A 7,970-nucleotide genomic window follows, 5' to 3' on the forward strand; every position below is an offset into this window, starting at 1 on the left:
ATTTTATTGGCCACAAAACATTGCCCCAGAGAAGCTGCCTTACTACAGCGTACATTGTCATACTGATACCAACAGTTTTTGTCTCCGAACTGTTCCTCTACAGTAAGCAATACACAGTGCTGTAAAATGTGTTCATATCCTTCCGAATTTAGTGATTTCTTAAGCGGAATAAGGGCACCACGTCCTAACCACAGAGACACACATGAACTACTCCCTACTTTACTGTAGACACCACTCATGATGGTAGGTAAAGTTCTCCAAGTAGTCTCCAAATCCGAACCCGTCCATCAGATTTTCACATGGGATAGAGTGATTCATCATACAATATCACTCCCTCCCAATCTCCACTGTCGCTCTTTACGCCATCTCGAACGTCACTTGACGCGTGCGTCGGTACATGAGGTCTGCCTGGTCTTGCTTTAGCTGTGGTTGTCCTATCATGTTTCACCCTCACAGTCACATCACCAACAGTCGACATGGGAACTTTCAGAAAATCTGAAATGCCCCTGATGGATTTTTTACTCAAGTGACATCAAATGAATACTCCATGTTGGAAGTTAGTGAGCCCTCCTGATCGACCCATTACTGCTTCTCTACTGGCAACATAATACTACCCAGTTACACCTATACGGGCGGGCCTGCCTCTGGTGACAGCTAGTGGCTAGTTTCGTGTTGTATAGGACGTCCGGAAATACTTGATCACATGGTGTCGATGTAAATATACACTACTGGCCATTAAAATTGCTACACCACGAAGATGACGTGCTACAGACGCGAAATTTAACCGACAGGAAGAAGATGCTGTGATATGCAAATGATCAGCTTCTCAGGGCATTCACACAAGGTTGGCGCCGGTGGCGATACCTACAACGTGCTGACATGGGGAAAGTTTCCAACCGATTTCTCGTACACAAACAGCAGCTGACCGGCGTTGCCTGGTGAAACGTGTTGTGATGCAACGTGTAAGGAGGAGAAAAGCGTACCATCGCGTTTCCGACTTTGCTAAAGGTCTGATTGTAGCCTATCGCGATTGCGGTTTACCGTATCGCGACATGGCTGCTCGCGTTGGTCGAGACCCAATGACTGTTAGCAGAATATGGAATCGGTGGGTTCAGGAGGGTAGTACGAACGCCGTGCTGGATCCCAACGGCCTCGTATCACTAACAGTAGAGATCTTATCCGCATGGCTGTAACGGATCGTGCAGCCACATCTCGATCCCTGAGGCAACAGATGGGGACGTTCGCAAGACAACAACCATCTGCACGAACAGTTCGACGACGTTTGCAGCAGCATGGACTATCAGTTCGGAGATCATGGCTGCGGTTACCCTTGACGCTGCATCACAGACAGGAGCGCCTGCGATGGTGTACTCAACGACGAACCTGGGTGCACGAATGGCAAAACATCATTTTTTCGGATGAATCCAGGTTCTGTTTACAGCATCATGATGGTCGCATCCGTGTTTGGCGACATCGCTGTGAACGCACATTGGAAGTGTGTATTCGTCATCGCCATACTGGCGTATCACCCTGCGTGATGGTATAGAGTGCCATTGGTTACACATCTCGGTCACCACTTGTTCGCATTGACGGCACCTTGAACAGTGGATGTTACATTTCAAATGTGTTACGACCTGTGGGATAATGCACGACCGCATGTTGCAGTTCCTGTACGGGCCTTTCTGGATACATTAAATGTTCGTCTGCTGTCCTTGCCGCACATTCTCCAGATCTCTCACCAATTGAAAAAGTCTGGTCAATGGTGGCCGAGCAACTGGCTCGTCACAATGCGCCAGTGACTACTCTTGATGAATTGTGGTATCGCGTTGAATCTGCATGGGCATTTGTACCTGCACACGCCATCCAAGCTCTGTTTGACTCAATGCCCTGGTGTATCAAGGCCTTTATTACGGCCAGAGGTGGTTGTTCTGGGTACTGATTTCTCCGGATCTATGCACCCAAACTGCGTGAGAATCACATGTCAGTTCTAGTATAATATATTTGTCCAATTAATAACCGTTCATCATCTGCATTTCTTCTTGGTGTAGCAACTTTAATGGCCAATAGTGTAGATAAATTAGGTCGAGTCCACGTAGGTTTGAGATTCGAGCCGAGGCTTTTGATCAGGCAGTATGTGTGTCCCGACACATAACGAGCCTGAGGAGGGCCAATGTATTGCAACTTCTGTGTTAAACGATCTTCAATGAGGATTCCATTTGGTGCGAGACACGTTCAATAAGCAATGCAACACAGTTCTTTTCTGAAGGCAGGTTGATTTTGTTCAGGATTCAGTACACCATAGCCGGCCGTTGTGGCCAATCGGTCCTAGGCGCTTCAGTCCGGAACCGCGCTGCTGCTACAGTCGCAGTTTCGAATCCTTCCTCGGGCATGGATGTGTGTGATGTCCTTAGGTTAGTTAGATTTAAGTAGTTCTAATTCTAGGGGACTGATGACCTCAGATGTTAAGTCCCATAGTGCTTAGAGCCATTTGAACCATTTTGGTAGCTCAAATGGCTCAGCACTACCAACACTGACGTCCAGTTGTGCAGCGAGGAGTTTGATTGTGATACGTCGATCACCTCGAATGAGAGTAGCCGCACGTTCCAACATTGCTGGAGCCACTGCTCTGTGCGAACGGCCGGCACACCAGAGATCGGACAGGTACGCGCGACCATGTTGCGATTATGACAGCCGTCTTGCCCAACGACTCAACTGATTTTGTCCACTGCCAGGTCTCCGTAGATATTCTGCAGGTGCCTATGAATATTGCTATGTTCTGGTTTTCCGCCAGAGGAACTCAGTGACAGCTCTATACTTGGGAGCATCGCTGATGCAGATCCCATTCTGGAGGCTACGTATAGCGCCGTCACCTAGCAGAACTTCATGAAACTATAGGGGCTCGTAGATTAGTATGAAATATCAATAAATAAATTTAAATAATGTTTAGCGATCATTGGTTGAGGGACAGGGAATTAGCGAAAAGTGAACTGGAGCTAGAGTGTCGATTCTTATACGCCAGTATGCGCGTGACTGTGACCGCTATTACAAGCGACGCGCCGGCCACCTGGTGAGGGGTCGGCAAGTACTGCAGGCTCTTGCTGTGACGGAGAGCCTTAAGTGAGAGTCTGAAACGCCGCGCTGCTCGTTTTGCGCCGTGTCGCGCTCGCCAGCTCTGCAATCAGATTCCGCGCCGTGTCATTTCGTGAATTGAGCAATCCACGTCGGCGGTGTGATCGCCGCGACCGACGGCGCGAGGCTAGAATTACCGCGGTGGCCACGCCCAGTTTGCTGCCTGTGTTGAGATATCGATCGACACGTACGCTTATGCAGTGCTGATCAGTTGTGCTGGCACAAGAACTGCTTTTTCTAAAAATGTTGTACCTTACCTGTGTGTCTGTCTGTCCGTCCGTCCGTGTCCACCAGGCTAAGAGTGAAGCCTGTATGTACCGGGTGATCAAAAAGTCAGTATAAATTTGAAAACTGAATAAATCACGTAATAATGTAGATAGAGAGGTACAAATTGACACACGTGCTTGGAATGACACGGGGTTTTATTAGAACGTTCAAAAAAATGACCGACAGATGCCGCTTCATCTGATCAGAATAGCAATAATTAGCATAACAAAGTAAGACAAAGCAAAGATGATGTTCTTTTCAGGAAATGCTCAATATGTCCACCATCATTCCTCAACAATAGCTGTAGTCGAGAAATAATGTTGATGAACAGCACTGTAAAGCATGTTCGGAGTTATGGTGAGGCATTGGCGTCGGATGTTGTCTTTCAGCATCCCTAGGGATGTCGGTCGATCACGATACACTTGCAACTTCAGGTAACCCCAAAGCCAATAAGGTCTGGGGACCTGGGAGGCCAAGCATGACGAAAGTGGCGGGTGAGCACACGACCATCACCAAACGACGCGCGCAGGAGATCTTTCACACGTCTAGAAGTATGGTTTCTTTGCTTTTTTTTGTTCTAATAAAACCCCATGTCATTACAAGCATGTATGTGTCAATTTTTACCTCTCTATCTACATTATTCCGTGGTTTATTAAGTTTTCGAATTTATACTGACTTTTTGATCACCCGGTATTTATTACCGATTTTTGAAAAATGTACGCAATCTGCCTATTGCTCTATATGTGTTTCACCAAAGGAGCTGCACGAACCTCATCTGTAGTTATCACATCCTGAAATAACTTGTGGTATTTTCACAGCAGTTTTATCAGGCCTTTCAGTCCCTTGTTCAGAGATTCAAACAACACAACCGTCATCCTACTTTATATGGGAACCAGTGGGTTCTTATCTTCAGAAAGGGGAAGGAAACTAATTATAGGTTATGAAAAAGGTCTAATGATTCCGCATATTTTGCATTTATTCCTTTATTCACTCGGAACGTTTTGATAATACAAAAAATAAAATAAAACGTTGTACAAAAAGGCAGAAAATTAATCTAGAGGAAATAAGTGGGACACAGCTGTAAATGATTTGCCTCACTACAGAGTGAGGATTAGCACCCTTTGTCCACGAGACAAGCGGTATCTATCTTTCTTTCTTTCTTCTTTCTATCACTGATGTCCCGCGCTGAGGCAGGGTCGGCATTGTTAGGAACGGATTTGGCAAGGTTAGGATGAAGGGGTGGCCGGATGCCCTTCCTGCCGCCACCCCGTACCCACCAGGACGGAATTAGTGTATCCCTGCTGTCTGCGTCGAGTGTAATTAATGGAATAGTGCGAGCGTGGTCAGGTGTCTGCGAGTCGTGTAACTGAGGCGTTACGTGGTTACCAGCCCGGTATTCACCTAGCGGGATGTGGAAAACCGCCTAGAAACCACATCCAGGCTGGCCGGCACACCGACCGCCGACGGTAATCCGCCCGGCGGATTCGATCCGGGGCCAGTGCGCCTACCCGAGTCCAGGAAGCAGCGCATTAGCGCTCTCGGCTAACCTGGCGGGTACGAGACAAGCGATATCTCAGATCTCTAAACTCCCCCCGTAGTATTCAGCTCTCTTGGCCGCCACGTACTACGGCAATTGAAATGCAAGGTATGTAGAAACAAAGCTAGCAGTCTGCTCACAATAGAATATTATTAGTAGGGCTGGGGGGAAAATATCGATGTATTGATATTTTTCCCAAAAAACATCGATGTACGTCGGTGATATTTCTGTTCCCGATATATAGATACCGAACTGGCAATATCGAGTGTCGGTACTTTTATATTACGAGGGTCGTTCAATAAATAATGCCCCACATTTTCTCCTCAGAACATATTTATTGTTAAGAGTCAGAATTTGGTGACGATATACGTCAACAAGTCTTGCCCATGTCATGTTTTTCTACGTAGTCTCCATCACGTTCTATGGCCGTACGCGAACGTTGTGGAAGAGCATGTATTCCCTACCAGTAAAAGCTCTTGAGCTGTAAGGATAGCCATGTTTTCACTGTATGACTGACACTCTCGTCATCTTCAGACTGCGTTCCCCGTAGAGAATCTTTACGCGACTCGAAGAGATGGAAGTCCGAGGGTGCCAGGTCTGGACTGTAGGGTGGATGAGACAATAATGTCCCACCCAATTTGGCGAAGTGTTCCCGGGTTCTCAGACTTGTGTGTGGGCGTGCATTATCGTGTTGGAGCAACATTTCTGCTGGATTCTTGTCCGATCGAACACGTCGGAAACGGTTCTTGAGTTTATTCAGTCGCTTCACGTCTGCCTCTGAATTGACGGTTGACCGTCTTGGCATCACATCCGCGAGAATGACGCCATCACAATCCCAGATGACTGTGACTATGACATTCCCGGCAGAGGGGTTGAACTCCTTCTTTTGTGGTGAATGAGTATGATGCCACTCCATGGACGGCTTTTCTGTTTCCTGCGCAAAGTGGTGCATCCAGATTTTGTCCCTCGTAACGATCCGTGACAGAAAGGCCTCTCCTTCAGTCTCAAAATGCTCCAACAAATGAGATGGTCTTTCTTTGAAACTTGTGGTCCGCTGTGAGCATTCCTCGAATATCTGAGAGTCTCGATCACTGCAGACGCACTTCCAGTGCTGACCGACAACTGTAGAGCCAATTGTCGAGTTGTGGTGCGCCGGTCGGCACGAATAATGGCATCCGCACTATTCAGCATGTCTGGAGCAGTGGCTGTGACATATCGTCCCGAGCGTGGCTGATCATGGAGCTCTGTTTCTGCATTTCCTGAGGCTGTATCTTTCTTAACCCATCGCCCAACTGTACTCCTATCAACTGCAGCACCGCCATACACTGCACACAAACGTTTATGGATGTTCACTACGGTTTCTTTTTCTGCACACAAGAATTCAATAACAGCACGCTGCTTATGACACGAGTCTGTTGTAGACGCCATTTTGACGCTGTACTACGGCTTTGGCATCTGCCAGAACTGTTCGAAACTTCACCGGCGCACAGAACAAACATCAAATGTGAAGCACTAACATGGACGATTGCCTATGTATTATATTGGTTTTTTTAAAAAAGTGTGGCGTCACTTACTGAACGACTCTCGAATATTTTTTTCGCAATTTTCGGTGAATATTTGAAATTGTTCTTCTGAAATTGTAGTAGAACATACTTTACTTTCACTCTGTAAAGGAGTCTTACTACTTTTTGAGCTTTTATCACGTCAATCTCTCACTTTGACTAGGTGGCACAAAGGAAAGGTCCGATTGCACTGGGAGATGGCGGTGTGAATGGAATAACAGGATCTGCGATGGGAAGAAACAATTTTTAATGCAACCAGTGTGTTATTTCTTCCCATCAGCATTCTTCAAAAACAGTTACTAAAAATGATTAACAAAAATCTAAATGACAAGACTGGTCTTTGCCGTGGGCAGAGACGTGTGATGGGAAATTCTGATGCAATCGTCGACCAGCGATACTGACAGAAACTGCTTTTAACTTCACTATGCAATTTTGAAACCACAACTGCTAGGTCGCTGAAGTTTGCCGAGATGAAAAAACTGGGAGATGGACATGTGTTCCCGATAAATCCAATATGTAACGACACTGAAACTACGGACCCATCAGACATCTTTTACTGTGCACTTACATGCAGTTACCATTGTCAGCAAAGTGGTTATCGCCAAGCTTGAACATGCATCGTTTTTCTTTCCAATCCTTGCTCTAAGGGGATAAGCAGTGGCTAGCTTGTTGATGCACATACTATCTAATAAGATATGACTACTTAAATATACAGCTGTAAAACTGACAGTAGATTTAAAATGTGCAGCCGATGTTTTTATAGGCCAGTATGTTGATATTTTTTCGTCTGTTTACCGATTCTTTTCTCGATACATCGAGGGTTGATAATGATATGCTTTTAAATATCGATATATCGGATCTCCTATATTTTTAAAAAATCAACAGTCCTAGTTGTTACCCAGCTTTAAACGGTGATCCCTGATGTTCACGACTCGTCATCCTGGCAGCCTCAGGTACGTTGCGTTTGAACGCTATCCTTGGAAATGAGTCTCTGTCCCTTTTCTTTTCCTAATGGGACTCTATAGCGGCTATGAGCGCGCCTCAGTGAACACCAACCCACGAACGTTGCCGCCAGAAGGCTGGTTTACTGGAAGCGGTGACTAAGTAACTCGTTGTATTTCTGGTTCCAAACTCCCCAAAATATTGCAAAGTGTTGTACATTATTGCAGCACTGAATTGTCAGGGCAATAAAATCTTGGGGAAGTGTGTTTCTAAAGAAAAGTAACAGTTGGAATGTGGTAGCCATATCTTTGACCTTCGGCAAACTATAAAAAAATCTGTACACTACTGGATGGTAATTGCTGTACCGCACCATTAATGACCAGATAAGCCTTTAACTCTTTGGAGCACGGTGGTATACATAGTATACCACCTTTTGAAAATTTTCTTGGCTCTTTGCACAGTGGTTTAACTGCACGACCACCACTCTAATATGCTCACCTAGTTCTCTACTTATCAGACAGATGGCACTCACT

This window comes from Schistocerca piceifrons, chromosome 2 (genome assembly GCF_021461385.2).
Source record: "Schistocerca piceifrons isolate TAMUIC-IGC-003096 chromosome 2, iqSchPice1.1, whole genome shotgun sequence".
Taxonomy (NCBI): domain Eukaryota; kingdom Metazoa; phylum Arthropoda; class Insecta; order Orthoptera; family Acrididae; genus Schistocerca; species Schistocerca piceifrons.